Below are 25,384 nucleotides of genomic sequence, written 5' to 3'. Positions count from 1 at the left end.
GGTGCCGGGATTTTCACACATTAGAACAGTAAGGGGAGAGTCGGGATTTTCACAGTTTCAAACAATGAGAGGAAAGCCGGGATTTTCACAATTAAAACCGCGAGAGGCGAGCCAGGATTTTCACAGTTTAAAACAGCGAGGGGAGTGCCGGGATTTATACAGTTTAAAACAGTGAGAGTAGAGCCGGGATATTCACAGTTTAAAACAGCTAGGGGAGTGCCGGGATTTTCACAGTTTAAAACAACGAAGGGAGGCCGGGATTTTCACAGTTTAAAACGGTTGAGAGGAGAGCTGGGATTTTCACAGTCTCAAACAGCGAGAAGAGAGCCGGGATTTTCACAAGTTAAAACAATGAGAGGAGAGCCAGGATTCTCATAGTTTAAAACAGCGAGAGGAGAACCAGGATTTTCAGAGTTTAACACAGCGAGAGAGGGAGCCGGGATTTTCACAGATTAGAAGAGTGAGGGGAGAGCCGGGATTTTCACAGTTTCAAACAGTGAGAGTAGAGCCGGGATTTTCACAGTTTAAAACAGTGAGAGTAGAGCCAGGATTTTCAGAGTTTAAATCAGCGATGGGAGTGCCGGGATTTTCACAATTTAAAACAATGAGAGGAGAGCCGGGATTTTCACAGTTTAAAACAGCGAGAGGCCAGCCGGTATTTTCAGTTTTTAACAGTGGGAGGTGGGCCCGGACTTCCACGGTTTAAAAAAGTGAGGGTAGAACAGGGATTGTGGCAGTTTAAAACAGCGAGAGGAGAGCCAGGATTTTCACAGTTTGAAAAGTGAGGGGGAGCCAGGATTTTCACAATTTAAATCAGCAAGAGGATAGCTGGGATTTTCACATTTTATAACAGCGAGAGGAGTGCCAGGATTTTCACAATTTAAAACAATGAGAGGAGTGCCGGGATTTTAACAGTTTAAAACTGGGAGAGGATAGCTGCAATTTTCACAGTTTAAATCAATGAGGGTAGAACAGGGATTTTCACAGTTTAAAACAGGGAGAGGAGAGCCGGGATTTTCACAGTTTAAAACAATGAGAGGAGAGCTGGGATTTTCACATTTAAAACAGCCAGAGGAGAGCTGGGATGCTCAATGTTTAAAACAGCGAGATGAGAGCCAGGATTTTCACAGTTTGAAAACTGAGGGGAGAGCCGGGATTTTCACAGTTTGAAACAGCGAGAGGATAGCTGGGATTTACACATCATAAAACAACGAGAGGATAGCCTGGATTTTCACAGTTTAAAACAGTGAGGGTAGAACAGAGATTGTGGCAGTTTAAAACAGTGAGAGTAGAGCCAGGATTTTCACAGTTTGAAAACTGAGGGGAGAGCCGGGATTTTCACAGTTTAAATCAGCGAGAGGAGAGCGGGAATTTTCACAGTTTCAAACAGTGAGAGGTGAGCTGGGATTTTCACAGTCTCAAACAGCGAGAGAAGAGCCGTGATTTTCACAATTTAAAACAATGAGACGAGAGCCGGCATTTTCACAGTTTAAAATAGCGAGAGGAGAGCCGGGATTTTCACAATTTAAAACAATGAGAGGAAAGCCAGGATTTTCACATTTAAAACTGCGAGAGGAGAGCTGGGATTTTCACAGTTTCAAACCGTGAGAGGAGAGCGGGAATTTTCACAGTTTAAAACTGTGAGTGGAGAGCCGGTATTTTCACAGTTTAACACAGCGAGAGAAGGAGCCGGGATTTTCACAGTTTAGAAAAGTGAGGGGAGAGCCGGGATTTAGACAATTTCAAACGCTGTGAGGAAAGCCGGGATTTTCACATTTAAAACAGCGAGAGGATTGCTGTAATCTTCACAGTTTAAAACAATGAGGGTAGAACAGGGATTTTCACAGTTGAAAACAGGGAGAGGAGAGCCGGGATTTTCACAGTTTAAAAGAGCAAGAGGCGAGCCAGGATTTTCACAATTTTAAACAGCGAGAGAAGTGCCGGGATTTTCACAATTTAAAACAGCAAGAGGATAGCTGGTTTGTTGAAAGTTTAAAACAGCGAGAGGTGAGCTGGGATTTTCACAGTTTCAAACAGCGAGAGGTGAGCTGGGATTTTCACAGTCTCAAACAGCGAGAGCAGAGCTGGGATTTTCACAATTTAAAACAATGGGAGGAGAGCTGGGATTTTCACAGTTTAAAACAGCGAGAGGAGAGCTGGGATTTTCACCGTTTAAAACAGCAAGAGAATAGCTGGTTTGTTCAAAGTTTAAAACAGCGAGAGGTGAGCTGGGATTTTCACAGTTTCAAACAGCGAGAGGTGAGCTGGGATTTTCACAGTCTCAAACAGCGAGAGGAGAGCTGGGATTTTCACAGTTTAAAACAGCGAGAGGAGAGCTGGGATTTTCACAATTTAAAACAATGGTAGGAGAGCGGGAATTTTCACTGTTTCAAACAGTGAGAGGCGAGCCGATATTTTCACAGTTTTTAACAGTGAGAGGAGGGCCCGGACTTCCACAGTTTAAAAAAGTGTGGGTAGAACAGGGATTTTCACAGTTTAAAACAGCGAGAGGAGAGCGGGAATTTTCACAGTTTCAAACAGTGAGAGGTGAGCTGGGATTTTCACAGTCTCAAACAGCGAGAGAAGAGCCGGGATTTTCATAATTTAAAACAATGAGAGGAAAGCCGGGATTTTCACATTTAAAACAGCGAGTGGAGAGCTGGGATGTACAAAGTTTAAAACAGCGAGAGGAGAGCCAGGATTTTCACAGTTTAAACAGCGAGGGGAGAGCCAGGATTATCACAGTTTAACACAGCGAGAGAGGGAGCCGGGATTTTCACAGTTTAGAAAAGTGAGGGGAGAGCCGGGATTTTCACAGTTTCAAACACTGGGGGGAGCCAGGATTTTCACAGTTTAAAACAATGAGAGGAGAGCCGGGATTTTCACAATTTAAAACAATGAGATGAGAGCCGGGATTTTCACAGTTTAAAACAGCGAGGGGAGAGCTAGGATTTTCACAGTCTCAAACAGCGAGAAGAGAGCTGGGATTTTCACAATTTAAAACAATGAGAGGAGAGCCGGGATTTTCACAGTTTAAAACAGCGAGGGGAGAGCTAGGATTTTCACAGTTTGAAACAGTTGAGAGGAGAGCTAGGATTTTCACAGTCTCAAACAGCGAGAAGAGAGCTGGGATTTTCACAATTTAAAACAATGAGAGGAGAGCCGGGATTTTCACAGTTTAAAACAGCGAGAGAAGAGCCGGGATTTTCACAGTTTAAAACAGTGAGGGGAGAACCAGGATTTTCAGAGTTTAACACAGCGAGAGAGGGTGCCGGGATTTTCACACATTACAACAGTAAGGGGAGAGCCGGGATTTTCACAGTTTCAAACAGTGAGACGAGAGCCGGGATTTTCACAGTTTAAACAGCGAGAAGCGAGCCGGGATTTTCACAGTTTAAAACAGCGAGGGGAGTGCCGGGATTTTCACAGTTTAAAACAGTGAGAGTAGAGCCGGGATTTTCACAGTTTAAAACAGCGAGGGGAATGCCGGGATTTTCACAGTTTAAAACAGCGAAGGGAGTGCCGGGATTTTCACAGTTTAAAACAGTGAGAGTAGAGCCGGGATTTTCACAGTTTAAAACAGTGAGAGTAGAGCCGGGATTTTCACAGTTTAAAACAGTGAGAGTAGAGTCGGGATTTTCACAGTTTCAAACAGTGAGGGGAGTGCCGGGATTTTCACAGTTTAAAACAGCGAAGGGAGTGCCGGGATTTTCACAGTTTAAAACAGTTGAGAGGAGAGCTGCGATTTTCACAGTCTCAAACAGCGAGAAGTGAGCCGGGATTTTCACAATTTAAAACAATGGTAGGAGAGCCGGGATTTTCACAGTTTAAAACAGCGAGAGGAGAGCCGGGATTTTCACAGTTTAAAACAGCGAGAGGAGAGCTGGGATTTTCACAATTTAAAACAATGGTAGGAGAGCGGGAATTTTCACTGTTTCAAACAGTGAGAGGCGAGCCGATATTTTCACAGTTTTTAACAGTGAGAGGAGGGCCCGGACTTCCACAGTTTAAAAAAGTGTGGGTAGAACAGGGATTTTCACAGTTTAAAACAGCGAGAGGAGAGCGGGAATTTTCACAGTTTCAAACAGTGAGAGGTGAGCTGGGATTTTCACAGTCTCAAACAGCGAGAGAAGAGCCGGGATTTTCATAACTTAAAACAATGAGAGGAAAGCCGGGATTTTCACATTTAAAACAGCGAGTGGAGAGCTGGGATGTACAAAGTTTAAAACAGCGAGAGGAGAGCCAGGATTTTCACAGTTTAAACAGCGAGGGGAGAGCCAGGATTATCACAGTTTAACACAGCGAGAGAGGGAGCCGGGATTTTCACAGTTTAGAAAAGTGAGGGGAGAGCCGGGATTTTCACAGTTTCAAACACTGAGGGGAGCCAGGATTTTCACAGTTTAAAACAATGAGAGGAGAGCCGGGATTTTCACAATTTAAAACAATGAGATGAGAGCCGGGATTTTCACAGTTTAAAACAGCGAGCGGAGAGCTAGGATTTTCACAGTTTCAAACAGTTGAGAGGAGAGCTAGGATTTTCACAGTCTCAAACAGCGAGAAGAGAGCTGGGATTTTCACAATTTAAAACAATGAGAGGAGAGCCGGGATCTTCACAGTTTAAAACAGTGAGAGAAGAGCCGGGATTTTCACAGTTTAAAACAGTGAGAGGAGAACCAGGATTTTCAGAGTTTAACACAGCAAGAGAGGGTGCCGGGATTTTCACACATTAGAACAGTAAGGGGAGAGTCGGGATTTTCACAGTTTCAAACAATGAGAGGAAAGCCGGGATTTTCACAATTAAAACCGCGAGAGGCGAGCCAGGATTTTCACAGTTTAAAACAGCGAGGGGAGTGCCGGGATTTATACAGTTTAAAACAGTGAGAGTAGAGCCGGGATATTCACAGTTTAAAACAGCTAGGGGAGTGCCGGGATTTTCACAGTTTAAAACAACGAAGGGAGGCCGGGATTTTCACAGTTTAAAACGGTTGAGAGGAGAGCTGGGATTTTCACAGTCTCAAACAGCGAGAAGAGAGCCGGGATTTTCACAAGTTAAAACAATGAGAGGAGAGCCAGGATTCTCATAGTTTAAAACAGCGAGAGGAGAACCAGGATTTTCAGAGTTTAACACAGCGAGAGAGGGAGCCGGGATTTTCACAGATTAGAAGAGTGAGGGGAGAGCCGGGATTTTCACAGTTTCAAACAGTGAGAGTAGAGCCGGGATTTTCACAGTTTAAAACAGTGAGAGTAGAGCCAGGATTTTCAGAGTTTAAATCAGCGATGGGAGTGCCGGGATTTTCACAATTTAAAACAATGAGAGGAGAGCCGGGATTTTCACAGTTTAAAACAGCGAGAGGCCAGCCGGTATTTTCAGTTTTTAACAGTGGGAGGTGGGCCCGGACTTCCACGGTTTAAAAAAGTGAGGGTAGAACAGGGATTGTGGCAGTTTAAAACAGCGAGAGGAGAGCCAGGATTTTCACAGTTTGAAAAGTGAGGGGGAGCCAGGATTTTCACAATTTAAATCAGCAAGAGGATAGCTGGGATTTTCACATTTTATAACAGCGAGAGGAGTGCCAGGATTTTCACAATTTAAAACAATGAGAGGAGTGCCGGGATTTTAACAGTTTAAAACTGGGAGAGGATAGCTGCAATTTTCACAGTTTAAATCAATGAGGGTAGAACAGGGATTTTCACAGTTTAAAACAGGGAGAGGAGAGCCGGGATTTTCACAGTTTAAAACAATGAGAGGAGAGCTGGGATTTTCACATTTAAAACAGCCAGAGGAGAGCTGGGATGCTCAATGTTTAAAACAGCGAGATGAGAGCCAGGATTTTCACAGTTTGAAAACTGAGGGGAGAGCCGGGATTTTCACAGTTTGAAACAGCGAGAGGATAGCTGGGATTTACACATCATAAAACAACGAGAGGATAGCCTGGATTTTCACAGTTTAAAACAGTGAGGGTAGAACAGAGATTGTGGCAGTTTAAAACAGTGAGAGTAGAGCCAGGATTTTCACAGTTTGAAAACTGAGGGGAGAGCCGGGATTTTCACAGTTTAAATCAGCGAGAGGAGAGCGGGAATTTTCACAGTTTCAAACAGTGAGAGGTGAGCTGGGATTTTCACAGTCTCAAACAGCGAGAGAAGAGCCGTGATTTTCACAATTTAAAACAATGAGACGAGAGCCGGCATTTTCACAGTTTAAAATAGCGAGAGGAGAGCCGGGATTTTCACAATTTAAAACAATGAGAGGAAAGCCAGGATTTTCACATTTAAAACTGCGAGAGGAGAGCTGGGATTTTCACAGTTTCAAACCGTGAGAGGAGAGCGGGAATTTTCACAGTTTAAAACTGTGAGTGGAGAGCCGGTATTTTCACAGTTTAACACAGCGAGAGAAGGAGCCGGGATTTTCACAGTTTAGAAAAGTGAGGGGAGAGCCGGGATTTAGACAATTTCAAACGCTGTGAGGAAAGCCGGGATTTTCACATTTAAAACAGCGAGAGGATTGCTGTAATCTTCACAGTTTAAAACAATGAGGGTAGAACAGGGATTTTCACAGTTGAAAACAGGGAGAGGAGAGCCGGGATTTTCACAGTTTAAAAGAGCAAGAGGCGAGCCAGGATTTTCACAATTTTAAACAGCGAGAGAAGTGCCGGGATTTTCACAATTTAAAACAGCAAGAGGATAGCTGGTTTGTTGAAAGTTTAAAACAGCGAGAGGTGAGCTGGGATTTTCACAGTTTCAAACAGCGAGAGGTGAGCTGGGATTTTCACAGTCTCAAACAGCGAGAGCAGAGCTGGGATTTTCACAATTTAAAACAATGGGAGGAGAGCTGGGATTTTCACAGTTTAAAACAGCGAGAGGAGAGCTGGGATTTTCACCGTTTAAAACAGCAAGAGAATAGCTGGTTTGTTCAAAGTTTAAAACAGCGAGAGGTGAGCTGGGATTTTCACAGTTTCAAACAGCGAGAGGTGAGCTGGGATTTTCACAGTCTCAAACAGCGAGAGGAGAGCTGGGATTTTCACAGTTTAAAACAGCGAGAGGAGAGCTGGGATTTTCACAATTTAAAACAATGGTAGGAGAGCGGGAATTTTCACTGTTTCAAACAGTGAGAGGCGAGCCGATATTTTCACAGTTTTTAACAGTGAGAGGAGGGCCCGGACTTCCACAGTTTAAAAAAGTGTGGGTAGAACAGGGATTTTCACAGTTTAAAACAGCGAGAGGAGAGCGGGAATTTTCACAGTTTCAAACAGTGAGAGGTGAGCTGGGATTTTCACAGTCTCAAACAGCGAGAGAAGAGCCGGGATTTTCATAATTTAAAACAATGAGAGGAAAGCCGGGATTTTCACATTTAAAACAGCGAGTGGAGAGCTGGGATGTACAAAGTTTAAAACAGCGAGAGGAGAGCCAGGATTTTCACAGTTTAAACAGCGAGGGGAGAGCCAGGATTATCACAGTTTAACACAGCGAGAGAGGGAGCCGGGATTTTCACAGTTTAGAAAAGTGAGGGGAGAGCCGGGATTTTCACAGTTTCAAACACTGGGGGGAGCCAGGATTTTCACAGTTTAAAACAATGAGAGGAGAGCCGGGATTTTCACAATTTAAAACAATGAGATGAGAGCCGGGATTTTCACAGTTTAAAACAGCGAGGGGAGAGCTAGGATTTTCACAGTCTCAAACAGCGAGAAGAGAGCTGGGATTTTCACAATTTAAAACAATGAGAGGAGAGCCGGGATTTTCACAGTTTAAAACAGCGAGGGGAGAGCTAGGATTTTCACAGTTTGAAACAGTTGAGATGAGAGCTAGGATTTTCACAGTCTCAAACAGCGAGAAGAGAGCTGGGATTTTCACAATTTAAAACAATGAGAGGAGAGCCGGGATTTTCACAGTTTAAAACAGCGAGAGAAGAGCCGGGATTTTCACAGTTTAAAACAGTGAGGGGAGAACCAGGATTTTCAGAGTTTAACACAGCGAGAGAGGGTGCCGGGATTTTCACACATTACAACAGTAAGGGGAGAGCCGGGATTTTCACAGTTTCAAACAGTGAGACGAGAGCCGGGATTTTCACAGTTTAAACAGCGAGAAGCGAGCCGGGATTTTCACAGTTTAAAACAGCGAGGGGAGTGCCGGGATTTTCACAGTTTAAAACAGTGAGAGTTGAGCCGGGATTTTCACAGTTTAAAACAGCGAGGGGAATGCCGGGATTTTCACAATTTAAAACAGCGAAGGGAGTGCCGGGATTTTCACAGTTTAAAACAGTGAGAGTAGAGCCGGGATTTTCACAGTTTAAAACAGTGAGATTAGAGCCGGGATTTTCACAGTTTAAAACAGTGAGAGTAGAGTCGGGATTTTCACAGTTTCAAACAGTGAGGGGAGTGCCGGGATTTTCACAGTTTAAAACAGCGAAGGGAGTGCCGGGATTTTCACAGTTTAAAACAGTTGAGAGGAGAGCTGCGATTTTCACAGTCTCAAACAGCGAGAAGTGAGCCGGGATTTTCACAATTTAAAACAATGGTAGGAGAGCCGGGATTTTCACAGTTTAAAACAGCGAGAGGAGAGCCGGGATTTTCACAGTTTAAAACAGCGAGAGGAGAGCTGGGATTTTCACAATTTAAAACAATGGTAGGAGAGCGGGAATTTTCACTGTTTCAAACAGTGAGAGGCGAGCCGATATTTTCACAGTTTTTAACAGTGAGAGGAGGGCCCGGACTTCCACAGTTTAAAAAATTGTGGGTAGAACAGGGATTTTCACAGTTTAAAACAGCGAGAGGAGAGCGGGAATTTTCACAGTTTCAAACAGTGAGAGGTGAGCTGGGATTTTCACAGTCTCAAACAGCGAGAGAAGAGCCCGGATTTTCATAATTTAAAACAATGAGAGGAAAGCCGGGATTTTCACATTTAAAACAGCGAGTGGAGAGCTGGGATGTACAAAGTTTAAAACAGCGAGAGGAGAGCCAGGATTTTCACAGTTTAAACAGCGAGGGGAGAGCCAGGATTATCACAGTTTAACACAGCGAGAGAGGGAGCCGGGATTTTCACAGTTTAGAAAAGTGAGGGGAGAGCCGGGATTTTCACAGTTTCAAACACTGAGGGGAGCCAGGATTTTCACAGTTTAAAACAATGAGAGGAGAGCCGGGATTTTCACAATTTAAAACAATGAGATGAGAGCCGGGATTTTCACAGTTTAAAACAGCGAGGGGAGAGCTAGGATTTTCACAGTTTCAAACAGTTGAGAGGAGAGCTAGGATTTTCACAGTCTCAAACAGCGAGAAGAGAGCTGGGATTTTCACAATTTAAAACAATGAGAGGAGAGCCGGGATCTTCACAGTTTAAAACAGTGAGAGAAGAGCCGGGATTTTCACAGTTTAAAACAGTGAGAGGAGAACCAGGATTTTCAGAGTTTAACACAGCAAGAGAGGGTGCCGGGATTTTCACACATTAGAACAGTAAGGGGAGAGTCGGGATTTTCACAGTTTCAAACAATGAGAGGAAAGCCGGGATTTTCACAATTAAAACCGCGAGAGGCGAGCCAGGATTTTCACAGTTTAAAACAGCGAGGGGAGTGCCGGGATTTATACAGTTTAAAACAGTGAGAGTAGAGCCGGGATATTCACAGTTTAAAACAGCTAGGGGAGTGCCGGGATTTTCACAGTTTAAAACAACGAAGGGAGGCCGGGATTTTCACAGTTTAAAACGGTTGAGAGGAGAGCTGGGATTTTCACAGTCTCAAACAGCGAGAAGAGAGCCGGGATTTTCACAAGTTAAAACAATGAGAGGAGAGCCAGGATTCTCATAGTTTAAAACAGCGAGAGGAGAACCAGGATTTTCAGAGTTTAACACAGCGAGAGAGGGAGCCGGGATTTTCACAGATTAGAAGAGTGAGGGGAGAGCCGGGATTTTCACAGTTTCAAACAGTGAGAGTAGAGCCGGGATTTTCACAGTTTAAAACAGTGAGAGTAGAGCCAGGATTTTCAGAGTTTAAATCAGCGATGGGAGTGCCGGGATTTTCACAATTTAAAACAATGAGAGGAGAGCCGGGATTTTCACAGTTTAAAACAGCGAGAGGCCAGCCGGTATTTTCAGTTTTTAACAGTGGGAGGTGGGCCCGGACTTCCACGGTTTAAAAAAGTGAGGGTAGAACAGGGATTGTGGCAGTTTAAAACAGCGAGAGGAGAGCCAGGATTTTCACAGTTTGAAAAGTGAGGGGGAGCCAGGATTTTCACAATTTAAATCAGCAAGAGGATAGCTGGGATTTTCACATTTTATAACAGCGAGAGGAGTGCCAGGATTTTCACAATTTAAAACAATGAGAGGAGTGCCGGGATTTTAACAGTTTAAAACTGGGAGAGGATAGCTGCAATTTTCACAGTTTAAATCAATGAGGGTAGAACAGGGATTTTCACAGTTTAAAACAGGGAGAGGAGAGCCGGGATTTTCACAGTTTAAAACAATGAGAGGAGAGCTGGGATTTTCACATTTAAAACAGCCAGAGGAGAGCTGGGATGCTCAATGTTTAAAACAGCGAGATGAGAGCCAGGATTTTCACAGTTTGAAAACTGAGGGGAGAGCCGGGATTTTCACAGTTTGAAACAGCGAGAGGATAGCTGGGATTTACACATCATAAAACAACGAGAGGATAGCCTGGATTTTCACAGTTTAAAACAGTGAGGGTAGAACAGAGATTGTGGCAGTTTAAAACAGTGAGAGTAGAGCCAGGATTTTCACAGTTTGAAAACTGAGGGGAGAGCCGGGATTTTCACAGTTTAAATCAGCGAGAGGAGAGCGGGAATTTTCACAGTTTCAAACAGTGAGAGGTGAGCTGGGATTTTCACAGTCTCAAACAGCGAGAGAAGAGCCGTGATTTTCACAATTTAAAACAATGAGACGAGAGCCGGCATTTTCACAGTTTAAAATAGCGAGAGGGAAGCCAGGATTTTCACATTTAAAACTGCGAGAGGAGAGCTGGGATTTTCACAGTTTCAAACCGTGAGAGGAGAGCGAAAATTTTCACAGTTTAAAACTGTGAGTGGAGAGCCGGTATTTTCACAGTTTAACACAGCGAGAGAAGGAGCCGGGATTTTCACAGTTTAGAAAAGTGAGGAGAGAGCCGGGATTTAGACAATTTCAAACGCTGTGAGGAAAGCCGGGATTTTCACATTTAAAACAGCGAGAGGATTGCTGTAATCTTCACAGTTTAAAACAATGAGGGTAGAACAGGGATTTTCACAGTTGAAAACAGGGAGAGGAGAGCCGGGATTTTCACAGTTTAAAAGAGCAAGAGGCGAGCCAGGATTTTCACAATTTTAAACAGCGAGAGGAGTGCCGGGATTTTCACAATTTAAAACAGCAAGAGGATAGCTGGTTTGTTGAAAGTTTAAAACAGCGAGATGTGAGCTGGGATTTTCACAGTCTCAAACAGCGAGAGCAGAGCTGGGATTTTCACAATTTAAAACAATGGGAGGAGAGCTGGGATTTTCACAGTTTAAAACAGCGAGAGGAGAGCTGGGATTTTCACCGTTTAAAACAGCAAGAGAATAGCTGGTTTGTTCAAAGTTTAAAACAGCGAGAGGTGAGCTGGGATTTTCACAGTTTCAAACAGCGAGAGGTGAGCTGGGATTTTCACAGTCTCAAACAGCGAGAGGAGAGCTGGGATTTTCACAGTTTAAAACAGCGAGAGGAGAGCTGGGATTTTCACAATTTAAAACAATGGTAGGAGAGCGGGAATTTTCACTGTTTCAAACAGTGAGAGGCGAGCCGATATTTTCACAGTTTTTAACAGTGAGAGGAGGGCCCGGACTTCCACAGTTTAAAAAAGTGTGGGTAGAACAGGGATTTTCACAGTTTAAAACAGCGAGAGGAGAGCGGGAATTTTCACAGTTTCAAACAGTGAGAGGTGAGCTGGGATTTTCACAGTCTCAAACAGCGAGAGAAGAGCCCGGATTTTCATAATTTAAAACAATGAGTGGAGAGCTGGGATGTACAAAGTTTAAAACAGCGAGAGGAGAGCCAGGATTTTCACAGTTTAAACAGCGAGGGGAGAGCCAGGATTATCACAGTTTAACACAGCGAGAGAGGGAGCCGGGATTTTCACAGTTTAGAAAAGTGAGGGGAGAGCCGGGATTTTCACAGTTTCAAACACTGGGGGGAGCCAGGATTTTCACAGTTTAAAATAATGAGAGGAGAGCCGGGATTTTCACAATTTAAAACAATGAGATGAGAGCCGGGATTTTCACAGTTTAAAACAGCGAGGGGAGAGCTAGGATTTTCACAGTCTCAAACAGCGAGAAGAGAGCTGGGATTTTCACAATTTAAAACAATGAGAGGAGAGCCGGGATTTTCACAGTTTAAAACAGCAAGAGAAGAGCCGGGATTTTCACAGTTTAAAACAGTGAGGGGAGAACCAGGATTTTCAGAGTTTAACACAGCGAGAGAGGGTGCCGGGATTTTCACACATTACAACAGTAAGGGGAGAGCCGGGATTTTCACAGTTTCAAACAGTGAGACGAGAGCCGGGATTTTCACAGTTTAAACAGCGAGAAGCGAGCCGGGATTTTCACAGTTTAAAACAGCGAGGGGAGTGCCGGGATTTTCACAGTTTAAAACAGTGAGAGTAGAGCTGGGATTTTCACAGTTTAAAACAGCGAGGGGAATGCCGGGATTTTCACAGTTTAAAACAGCGAAGGGAGTGCCGGGATTTTCACAGTTTAAAACAGTGAGAGTAGAGCCGGGATTTTCACAGTTTAAAACAGTGAGAGTAGAGCCGGGATTTTCACAGTTTAAAACAGTGAGAGTAGAGTCGGGATTTTCACAGTTTCAAACAGTGAGGGGAGTGCCGGGATTTTCACAGTTTAAAACAGCGAAGGGAGTGCCGGGATTTTCACAGTTTAAAACAGTTGAGAGGAGAGCTGCGATTTTCACAGTCTCAAACAGCGAGAAGTGAGCCGGGATTTTCACAATTTAAAACAATGGTAGGAGAGCCGGGATTTTCACAGTTTAAAACAGGGAGAGGAGAGCCGGGATTTTCACAGTTTAAAACAGCGAGAGGAGAGCTGGGATTTTCACAATTTAAAACAATGGTAGGAGAGCGGGAATTTTCACTGTTTCAAACAGTGAGAGGCGAGCCGATATTTTCACAGTTTTTAACAGTGAGAGGAGGGCCCGGACTTCCACAGTTTAAAAAAGTGTGGGTAGAACAGGGATTTTCACAGTTTAAAACAGCGAGAGGAGAGCGGGAATTTTCACAGTTTCAAACAGTGAGAGGTGAGCTGGGATTTTCACAGTCTCAAACAGCGAGAAGAGAGCTGGGATTTTCACAATTTAAAACAATGAGAGGAGAGCCGGGATTTTCACAGTTTAAAACAGCAAGAGAAGAGCCGGGATTTTCACAGTTTAAAACAGTGAGGGGAGAACCAGGATTTTCAGAGTTTAACACAGCGAGAGAGGGTGCCGGGATTTTCACACATTACAACAGTAAGGGGAGAGCCGGGATTTTCACAGTTTCAAACAGTGAGACGAGAGCCGGGATTTTCACAGTTTAAACAGCGAGAAGCGAGCCGGGATTTTCACAGTTTAAAACAGCGAGGGGAGTGCCGGGATTTTCACAGTTTAAAACAGTGAGAGTAGAGCTGGGATTTTCACAGTTTAAAACAGCGAGGGGAATGCCGGGATTTTCACAGTTTAAAACAGCGAAGGGAGTGCCGGGATTTTCACAGTTTAAAACAGTGAGAGTAGAGCCGGGATTTTCACAGTTTAAAACAGTGAGAGTAGAGCCGGGATTTTCACAGTTTAAAACAGTGAGAGTAGAGTCGGGATTTTCACAGTTTCAAACAGTGAGGGGAGTGCCGGGATTTTCACAGTTTAAAACAGCGAAGGGAGTGCCGGGATTTTCACAGTTTAAAACAGTTGAGAGGAGAGCTGCGATTTTCACAGTCTCAAACAGCGAGAAGTGAGCCGGGATTTTCACAATTTAAAACAATGGTAGGAGAGCCGGGATTTTCACAGTTTAAAACAGCGAGAGGAGAGCCGGGATTTTCACAGTTTAAAACAGCGAGAGGAGAGCTGGGATTTTCACAATTTAAAACAATGGTAGGAGAGCGGGAATTTTCACTGTTTCAAACAGTGAGAGGCGAGCCGATATTTTCACAGTTTTTAACAGTGAGAGGAGGGCCCGGACTTCCACAGTTTAAAAAAGTGTGGGTAGAACAGGGATTTTCACAGTTTAAAACAGCGAGAGGAGAGCGGGAATTTTCACAGTTTCAAACAGTGAGAGGTGAGCTGGGATTTTCACAGTCTCAAACAGCGAGAGAAGAGCCGGGATTTTCATAATTTAAAACAATGAGAGGAAAGCCGGGATTTTCACATTTAAAACAGCGAGTGGAGAGCTGGGATGTACAAAGTTTAAAACAGCGAGAGGAGAGCCAGGATTTTCACAGTTTAAACAGCGAGGGGAGAGCCAGGATTATCACAGTTTAACACAGCGAGAGAGGGAGCCGGGATTTTCACAGTTTAGAAAAGTGAGGGGAGAGCCGGGATTTTCACAGTTTCAAACACTGAGGGGAACCAGGATTTTCACAGTTTAAAACAATGAGAGGAGAGCCGGGATTTTCACAATTTAAAACAATGAGATGAGAGCCGGGATTTTCACAGTTTAAAACAGCGAGGGGAGAGCTAGGATTTTCACAGTTTCAAACAGTTGAGAGGAGAGCTAGGATTTTCACAATCTTAAACAGCGAGAAGAGAGCTGGGATTTTCACAATTTAAAACAATGAGAGGAGAGCCGGGATTTTCACAGTTTAAAACAGCGAGAGAAGAGCCGGGATTTTCACAGTTTAAAACAGTGAGAGGAGAACCAGGATTTTCAGAGTTTAACACAGCGAGAGAGGGTGCCGGGATTTTCACACATTAGAACAGTAAGGGGAGAGTCAGGATTTTCACAGTTTCAAACAATGAGAGGAAAGCCGGGATTTTCACAGTTAAAACAGCGAGAGGCGAGCCAGGATTTTCACAGTTTAAAACAGCGAGGGGAGTGCCGGGATTTTCACAGTTTAAAACAGTGAGAGTAGAGCCGGGATATTCACAGTTTAAAACAGCTAGGGGAGTGCCGGGATTTTCACAGTTTAAAACAACGAAGGGAGGCCGGGATTTTCACAGTTTAAAACGGTTGAGAGGATAGCTGGGATTTTCACATTTTATAACAGCGAGAGGAGAGCCGGGATTTTCACAATTTAAAACAATTAGAGGAGAGCTGGGATTTTCACAGTTTAAAACAGCGAGAGGCGAGCCGGGATTTTCACATTTTAAAATGGGGAGAGGAGAGCTGGGATTTTCACAATTTAAAACAATGAGAGGAGAGCCGGGATTTTCACATTTAAAACAGCGAGAGGATAGCTGGGTTGTTCAAAGTTTAAAACAGTGAGATGACAGCTGTGATTTTCACAATTTCAAACAGCTAGAGGTGAGCTGGGATTTTCACAGTCTCAAACAGCGAGAGGAGAGACGGGATTTTCACAATTTAAAACAATGGTAGGAGAGCTGGGATTTTCACAGTTTAAAACAGCGAGAGGAGTGCTGGGATTTTCACAGTTTAAAACAGCGAGAGGCGAGCCGGGATTTTCACAGTTTAAAACAGCGAGGGGATAGCTGCAATGTTCACAGTTTAAAACAATGAGGGTAGAACAGGGATTTTCAGAGTTTAAAACAGCGAGAGGAGAGCCGGGATTTTCTCAGTTTAAAACAATGAGAGGCGAGCCGGAATTTTCACAGTTTTAAAGAGCGAGAGGCGAGCAGTTTAAAACAGCGAGGGGCGAGCCAGGACTTTCACAGTTTAAAACAGTGAGAGGAGACCCAGGATTTTCACAATTTAAAACAATGAGAGGAGAGCTGGGATTTTCACAGTTTAAAACAGCGAGAGGAAAGCCGGGATTTTCACATTTAAAACAGCGAGAGGAGAGCTCGGATATTCAATGTTTAAAACAGCGAGAGGAGAGCTGGGACTTTCACAGTTTAAAACAATGAGGGTAGAACAGGGATTTTCACAGTTTAAAACAGTGAGAGGAGAGCCGGGATTTTCACAGTTTAAAACAGGGAGAGGAGAGCCTGGATTCTCATAGTTTAAAACAGCGAGAGGAGAACCAGGATTTTCAGAGTTTAACACAGTGAGAGAGGGAGCCGGGATTTTCACAGATTAGAACAGTGAGGGGAGAGCCGGGATTTTCACAGTTTCAAACAGTGAGAGGAAAGCCGGGATTTTCACCGTTTAAAACAGCGAGAGAAGAGCCGTGATTTTCACAGTTTAAAACAGTGAGGGGAGAACCAGGATTTTCAGAGTTTAACGCAGCGAGAGGATGGTCGGGATGTTCACAGTTTATAACAGCGAGAGGAGAGCCGGGATTTTCACAGTTTCAAACACTGAGAGGAGAGTCGGGATTTTCACAGTTTAAAACAGTGAGGGGAGAACCAGGATTTTCATAGTTTAACACAGCGAGAGAGGGAGCCGAGATTTTCACAGATTAGAACAGTGCGGGGGGAGCCGGGATTTTCACAGTTTCAAACAGTGAGAGGAAAGCCGGGATTTTCACTGTTTCAAACACTGAGAGGAGAGCCGGGATTTTCGCAGTTTAAAACAGCGAGAGGCAAGCCGGGATTTTCACAATTTAAAACGACGAGGGGAATGCCGGGATTTTCACATCATAAAACAGCGTGAGGAGGGCCCGGACTTTCACAGTTTAAAACAGTGAGGGTAGAGCCGGAATTTTTACAGTTTAAAACAGCGAGGGGAGTGCCGGGATTTTCATTGTTTGAAACAGTGAGAGGATAGCCGGTATTTTCACATCATAAAACAGCGAGAGGGGAGCCGGGATTTTGATAGTTTTTAACAGTGAGAGGAGAGCTGGTATTTTCACAGTTTAAATCAACGAGAGGATAGCTGGGATTTTCACAGTTTAAAACAATGACGGTAGAACAGGGATTTTCACCGTTTAAAACAGAGAGAGGATAGCCGGGATTTTCACAGTTTAAAACAGCGATAGGATAGCCGGGATTTTCTCATCATAAAACAGCGTGAGGAGAGCTGGGATTTTCGCAGTTTAAAACAGTGAGGGTAGAGCCGGGATTTTCACAGTTTAAATCAGCGAGAGGATAGTCGGGATTTTCACAGTTTATAAAAGTGAGAGAAGTTCCCGGATTTCCACAGTTTAAATCAGCGAGAGGAGAGCTGGGATTTTCGCAGTTTAAAACAGTGAGGGTAGAGCCGGGATTTTCACAGTTTAAATCAGCGAGAGGATAGTCGGGATTTTCACAGTTTATAACAGCGAGAGGTGGGCCAGGATTTTCACAGTTTATAACAGCGAGTGGATAGTCGGGATTTTCACAGTTTATAACAGCGAGAGGAGGGCCAGGATTTTCACAGTTTATAACAGCGAGTGGATAGTCGGAATTTTCACAGTTTCAGACACTGAGAGGAGAGCCGGGATTTTCACTGTTTAAAACAGCGAGGGGAATGCCGGAATTTTCACAGATTAAAACAGCGACGGGTGGGCCAGGATATTCACTATTTGAAAAAGTGAGAGGATAGCTGGGATTTTCACATTTTAAAACAACAAGAGGAGAGCCGGGATTTTCACATTTTAAAACAACGAGAGGAGAGCCGGGATTTTCACAGTCTCAAACAGCGAGAGGAGAGCCAGGATTTTCACAATTTAAAACAATGAGAGGAGAACCGGGATTTTCACAGTTTAAATCAGCGAGAGGATAGCTGGGATTTTCACAGTTTAAAACAATGAGGGTTGAACAGGCATTTTCACAGTTTAAAACAGGGAGAGGAGAGGCAGGATTTTTACAGGTTAGAACAGTGAGAGGAGAGCCGGGATTTTCAGTTTCAAACACTGAGAGGAGAACCGGGATTTTCACAGTTTATAACAGCGAGAGGAGAGCCGGGAATTTCACAGTTTCAAACACTAAGAGGAGAGCCGGGATTTTCACAGTTTAAAGCAGCGGGGGAATGCCGGGATTTTTACAATTTAAAACAGTGAGAGTAGAGCTGGGATTTTCACAGTTTAAATCAGCGAGGGGGGAACCATGATTTTCACAGTTTAAAACAGCGACGGGTGGGCCAGGATATTCACTATATAAAAAAGTGACAGGATAGCCGGGATTTTCACATTTTAAAACAGCGAGAGGAGAGTGGGAATTTTCACAGTTTCAAACAGTGAGAGGTGCGCCAGGAATTTCACAATTAAAAACAATGAGAGGAGAGCCGGGATTTTCACAGTTTAAAACAGCGAGTGGTGAGCCGGGATTTTCAGAGTTTAAAACAGTGAGTGGAGAGCTGGGATTTTCAGTTTAAAACTGCGAGAGGAGAGCCAGGATTATCACAGTTTAAAACAGCGAGGGGAGAGCCAGGATTATTACAGTTTAACACAGCGAGAAGGGAGCTGGGATTTTCACAGTTTAGCAAAGTGTGGGGAGAGCCAGAATTTTCACAGTTTAAAGCAATGAGAGGAGAGGCGGGATTTTCACAGTTTAAAACAGCGAGGGGAGAGCTAGGATTTTCACAATTTAAAACAATGAGAGAAGAGCCGGGATTTTCCCAATTAAAAACAGCGAGAGGATAGCTGGGATGTTCACAGTTTAAACCAGTGAGGGTAGAACAAGGATTTTCACAAATCAAAACAGCGAGAGGTGACCCGGGATTATCATAGTTTAAAACAGTGAGAGGAGAGCCAAGGTTTTCACCGTTTGAAAAGATAAGGGAGAGCTGGGATTTTCACAGTTTAAAACATTGAGAGGAGAGCTGGGATTTTCACAGTTTAAAACAGCGAGGGGATTGCCGGGATTTTCACAGTTTAAAACAGTGAGAGTAGAGCTGGGATTTTCACAGTTTTAATTAGCGATGGGGGAGCCAGGATTTTCACAGTTTAAAACAGCGATGGGAGTGCTGCGATATTCACTATTTAAAAAAGTGAGAGGCGAGCTGGGATTTTCACAGTTTAAAACAGCGAGAGGAGAGTGGGAATTTTCACAATTTCAAACAGTTGAGAGGAGAGCTGAGATTTTCACAGTCTCAAACAGCGAGAGGAGAGCCAGGATTTTCACAATTTAAAACATTGAGAGGAGAGCCGGTTTTTCACAGTTTAAAACAGCGAGAGGAGAGCGGGAATTTTCACAGTTTCAAACAGTGAGAGGCGCGCCGGGAGTTTCACAATTTAAAACAGTGAGAGGAGAGCCGGGATTTTCACAGTTTAAAACAGCGAGAGGCGAGCCGGGATTTTCAGAGTTTCAAACACTCAGAGGGGAGCCGGGATTTTCACAGTTTAAAGCAATGAGAGGAGAGCCGGGATTTTCACAATTTAAAACAATGAGAGGAAAGCCAGGATTTTCACATTTAAAACAGTGAGAGGGGAGCTGGGATGTTCAAAGTTTAAAACAGCGAGTGGAGAGCCGGGTTTATCACAGTTTAAAACAGCGAGGGGAGAGCCAGGATTATTACAGTTTAACACAGCGAGAGAGGGAGCTGGGATTTTCACAGTTTAGAAAAGTGAGGGGAGAGCCGGGATTTTCACAGTTTCAAACACTCAGAGGGGAGCCGGGATTTTCACAGTTTAAAGCAATGAGAGGAGAGCTGGGATTTTCACAGTTTAAAACAGCGAGAGGATAGCTGGGATTTTCACAGTTTAAAACAATGAGGGTAGAACAGGGACTTTCACAGATTAAAACAGCGAGAGGTGACCCGGGATTATCATAGTTTAAAACAATGAGAGGAGGGCCGGAATTTTCACAGATTAAAACTGCGAGAGGAGAGCCGGGATTTTCTCGTTTAAAACAGCGAGAGGAAAGCTGGGATTTTCACAGTTTAAAACAATGAGGCGAGAGCTCGGATTTTCACAGATTAAAACAGTGACAGGAGAGCCGGGATTTTCGCACTTTAAAACAGTGAGGGTAGAACAGTGATTGTCACAGTTTAAAACAGGGAGAGGAGAGCCAAGATTTTCACCGTTTGAAAAGATAAGGGAGAGCTGGGATTTTCACAGTTTAAAACAGTGAGAGGATAGCCGGGATTTTCACAGTTTATAACAGCGAGAGGCTAGCCTGGATTTTCACTGTTTAAAACAGTGAGAGGGGAGCCGGTATTTTCACATCATAAAACAGCGAGAGGAGTGCCGGGACTTTGACAGTTTTTAACAGTGAGAGGAGAGCCGAGGTTTACACAGTTTAAAACAGCGATAGGATAGCTGGGATTTTCTTATCATAAAACAACGAGAGGAGAGCCAGGATTTTCACAGTTTTTAAAAGTGAGTGGAGGGCCTGGACTTTCACAGTTTAAAACAGTGAGGGTAGAACAGGGATTGTGGCAGTTTAAAACAGCGAGAGGACAGCCAGGATTTTCACAGTTTGAAAAATTAGTGGAGAGCCGGGATTTTCACAGTTTAAATCAGCGATAGGATAGTCAGAATTTTCACATCATAAAACAGCGAGAGGAGAGCCGGGATTTTCACAGTTTATAACAATGAGAGGAGAGCCGGGATTTTCACAGTTTAAAACAGCGAGGGGAGAGCTAGGATTTTCACAGTTTAAAACAATGAGAGGAGAGCCAGGATTTTCACAGTTTAAATCAGCGAGGGGGGAGCTGCAATTTTCACTGTTTAAAACAGCGAGGGGTGTGCAGGAATTTTCACAGTTTAAAACTGCGAGAGGAGAGCCAGGATTTTCACAGTTTAAATCAGCGAGTGGGGAGCCGCGATTTTCACTGTTTGAAACAGCGAGGGGGGTGTGGGAATTTTCACAGTTTAAAACAATGAGAGGATAGCCAGGATTTTCACAGTTTAAAATGCGAGGAGCGAGCCAGGATTATTATAGTTAACACAGCGAGAGAGGGAGCTGGGATTTTCACAGTTTAGAAAAGTGAGGGGAGAGCTAGGATTTTCACAATTTAAAAAAGCGAGAGGATAGCTGGTATTTTCACAATTTAAAACAATGAGGGTAGAACAGGGATTTTCACAATTTAAAAAAGCGAGAGGTGACCCAGGATTATCATAGTTTAAAACAATGAGAGGAGAGCCGGAATTTTCACAGATTAAAACAGCGAGAGGAGAGCCGGGATTTTCCTGTTTAAAACAGCGAGAGGAAGGCTGGGATTTTCACAGTTTAAAACAATGAGGCGAGAGCTCGGATTTTGACAGATTAAAACAGTGACAGGAGAGCCAGGATTTTCGCACTTTAAAACAGTGAGGGTAGAACAGTGATTGTCACAGTTTAAACAGGGAGAGGAGAGCCAGGATTTTCACCCTTTGAAAAGAAAAGGGAGAGCTGGGATTTTCACAGTTTAAAACAGCAATAGGATAGCTGGGATTTTCACAGTTTCAAACAGCGAGAGGAGAGCCGGGATTTTCACTGTTTAAAACATTGGGGGGAGAGCCGGGATTTTGACAGTGAGAGGAAAGCCGAGGTTTTCACAGTTTAAAACAGCGATAGGATAGCTGGGATTTTCATATCATAAAACAGCAAGAGGATAGCCAGGATTTTCACAGTTTTTAACAGTGAGTGGAGGGCCCGGCCTTTCACAGTTTAAAACAGTGAGTGTAGAACAGGGATTGTGGCAGTTTAAAACAGTGAGAGGAGAGCCAGGATTTTCACAGTTTGAAAAATGAGGGGAGATCCGGGATTTTCACAGTTTAAAACAGCGAGAGGATAGCCGGGATTTTCACAGTTTAAAACAGCGAGAGGATAGCCAGGATTTTCACATTTTAAAACAGCGAGAGGATAGCCGGGATTTTCACAGTTTAAAACAGCGAGAGGATAGCCGGGATTTTCACAGTTTAAAACAGCGAGAGGATAGCCGGGATTTTCACAGTTTAAAACAGCGAGAGGATAGTCGGGATTTTCACAGTTTAAAACAGCGAGAGGATAGCCAGGATTTTCACATTTTAAAACAGCGAGAGGATAGCCTGGATTTTCACATCATAAAACAACGAGAGGAGAGCCGGGATTTCCACAGTTTTTAACAGGGAGAGGAGAGCCAGGATTTTAACAGTTTAAAACAGCGATAGGATAGCCGGGATTTGCTTATCATAAAACAGCGAGAGGAGAGCCGGGATTTTCACAGTTTTTAACAGTGAGTGGAGGGCCCGGACTTTCACAGTTTAAAACAGTGAGGGTAGAACAGGGATTGTGGCAGTTTAAAACAGTGAGAGGAGAGCCAGGATTTTCACAGTTTGAAAACTCAGGAGAGAGCCGGGACTTTCAGAGTTTAAAACAGCGAGGGGAGAGCCAGGATTATTACAGTTTAACACAGCGAGAGAGGGAGCTGGGAATTTCACAGTTTAGAAAAGAGAGGGGAGAGCAGGGATTTTCACAGTTTCAAACACTCAGAGGGGAGCCGGGATTTTCACAGTTTAAAGCAATGAGAGGAGAGCCGGGATTTTCACAGTTTAAAACAGCGAGAGGAGAGCCAGGATTTTCTTATCATAAAACAGCGAGAGGATAGCTGGGATTTTCACAGTTTTTAACAGTGAGAGGAGGGCCCGGACTTTCACAGTTTAAAACAGTGAGGGTAGAACAGGGATTGTGGCAGTTTAAAACAGCGAGAGGACAGCCAGGTTTTTCACAGTTTGAAAACTGTGGGGAGAGGCGGGATTTTCACAGTTTAAATCAGCGAGAGGATAGCTGGGATTTTCAGTTTAAAACAATGAGGGTAGAACAGGAATTTTCACAGTTTAAAACAGCAAGAGGAGAGCCGGGATTTTAACAGGTTAGAACACTGAGAGGAGAGCTGGGATTTTCACATTTTAAAACAGCGAGAGGAGAGTGGGAATTTTCACAGTTTTTAACAGGGAGAGGAGAGCCAGGATTTTAACAGTTTAAAACAGCGATAGGATAGCCGGGATTTGCTTATCATAAAACAGCGAGAGGAGAGCCGGGATTTTCACAGTTTTTAACAGTGAGTGAAGGGCCCGGACTTTCACAGTTTAAAACAGTGAGGGTAGAACAGGGATAGTGGCGGTTTAAAACAGCGAGAGGAGAGCCAGGATTTTCACAGTTTGAAAACTCAGGGGAGAGCCGGGATTTTCACATTTTAAAACAACGAGAGGAGAGCCGGGATCTTCACAGTCTCAGACAGTGAGAGGAGAGCCGGGATTTTCACAATTTAAAACAATGAGAGGAGAGCCGGGATTTTCACAGTTTAAAACAGCGAGAGGCGAGCCGGGATTTTCACAGTTTAAAACAACAAGAGGCGAGCCGGGATTTTCACAGTTTAAATCAACGAGATGATAGCCGGGATTTTCACATTTTACAACAGCGAGAGGCTAGCCGGGATTTTCACAGTTTAAAACAGCGAGAGGAAAGCCGGGATTTTCACATTTAAAACAACAAGAGGATAGCTGGGATTTCCACTGTTTTTAAAAGTGAGAGGAGGGCCCGGACTTTCACAGTTTAAAACAGTGAGTGTAGAACAGGGATTGTGTCATTTTAAAGCAGCGAGAGGAGAGCCAGGATTTTCACAGTTTGAAAACTGAGGGGAGAGCCGGGATTTTCACAGTTTAAATCAGTGAGAGGATAGCCGTGATTTTCACAGTTTAAAACAATGAGGGTAGAACAGGGATTTTCACAGTTTAAAACAGGGAGAGGAGAGCCGGGATTTTAACAGGTTAGAACACTGAGAGGAGAGCCGGGATTTTCACAGTTTAAAACAGCGAAGGGAGTGCCGGGATTTTCACAGTTTAAAACAGTGAGAGTAGAGCCGGGACTTTCACAGTTTAAATCAGCGAGGAGGGAGCCGCGATTTTCACTGTTTAAAACAGCGAGGGGAGAGCTAGGATTTTCACAGTTTAAAACAATGAGAGGAGAGCCAGGATTTTCACAGTTAACACAGCGAGGGGAGTGCTGGGATTTTCACAGTTTAAAACAATGAGAGGATAGCCAGGATTTTCACAGTTTAAAATGCGAGGAGCGAGCCAGGATTATTATAGTTAACACAGCGAGAGAGGGAGCTGGGATTTTCACAGTTTAGAAAAGTGAGGGGAGAGCTAGGATTTTCACAATTTAAAAAAGCGAGAGGATAGCTGGTATTTTCACAATTTAAAACAATGAGGGTAGAACAGGGATTTTCACAATTTAAAAAAGCGAGAGGTGACCCAGGATTATCATAGTTTAAAACAATGAGAGGAGAGCCGGAATTTTCACAGATTAAAACAGCGAGAGGAGAGCCGGGATTTTCCTGTTTAAAACAGCGAGAGGAAGGCTGGGATTTTCACAGTTTAAAACAATGAGGCGAGAGCTCGGATTTTGACAGATTAAAACAGTGACAGGAGAGCCAGGATTTTCGCACTTTAAAACAGTGAGGGTAGAACAGTGATTGTCACAGTTTAAACAGGGAGAGGAGAGCCAGGATTTTCACCCTTTGAAAAGAAAAGGGAGAGCTGGGATTTTCACAGTTTAAAACAGCAATAGGATAGCTGGGATTTTCACAGTTTCAAACAGCGAGAGGAGAGCCGGGATTTTCACTGTTTAAAACATTGGGGGGAGAGCCGGGATTTTGACAGTGAGAGGAAAGCCGAGGTTTTCACAGTTTAAAACAGCGATAGGATAGCTGGGATTTTCATATCATAAAACAGCAAGAGGATAGCCAGGATTTTCACAGTTTTTAACAGTGAGTGGAGGGCCCGGCCTTTCACAGTTTAAAACAGTGAGTGTAGAACAGGGATTGTGGCAGTTTAAAACAGTGAGAGGAGAGCCAGGATTTTCACAGTTTGAAAAATGAGGGGAGATCCGGGATTTTCACAGTTTAAAACAGCGAGAGGATAGCCGGGATTTTCACAGTTTAAAACAGCGAGAGGATAGCCAGGATTTTCACATTTTAAAACAGCGAGAGGATAGCCGGGATTTTCACAGTTTAAAACAGCGAGAGGATAGCCGGGATTTTCACAGTTTAAAACAGCGAGAGGATAGCCAGGATTTTCACATTTTAAAACAGCGAGAGGATAGTCGGGATTTTCACAGTTTAAAACAGCGAGAGGATAGCCGGGATTTTCACAGTTTAAAACAGCGAGAGGATAGCCGGGATTTTCACAGTTTAAAACAGCGAGAGGAGAGCCGGGATTTTCACAGTTTAAAACAGCGAGAGGATAGCCAGGATTTTCACATTTTAAAACAGCGAGAGGATAGCCTGGATTTTCACATCATAAAACAACGAGAGGAGAGCCGGGATTTCCACAGTTTTTAACAGGGAGAGGAGAGCCAGGATTTTAACAGTTTAAAACAGCGATAGGATAGCCGGGATTTGCTTATCATAAAACAGCGAGAGGAGAGCCGGGATTTTCACAGTTTTTAACAGTGAGTGGAGGGCCCGGACTTTCACAGTTTAAAACAGTGAGGGTAGAACAGGGATTGTGGCAGT

This window comes from Carcharodon carcharias, chromosome 10 (genome assembly GCF_017639515.1).
Source record: "Carcharodon carcharias isolate sCarCar2 chromosome 10, sCarCar2.pri, whole genome shotgun sequence".
Taxonomy (NCBI): Eukaryota; Metazoa; Chordata; class Chondrichthyes; order Lamniformes; family Lamnidae; genus Carcharodon; species Carcharodon carcharias.
Note: the sequence above shows the minus strand (reverse complement) of the source record.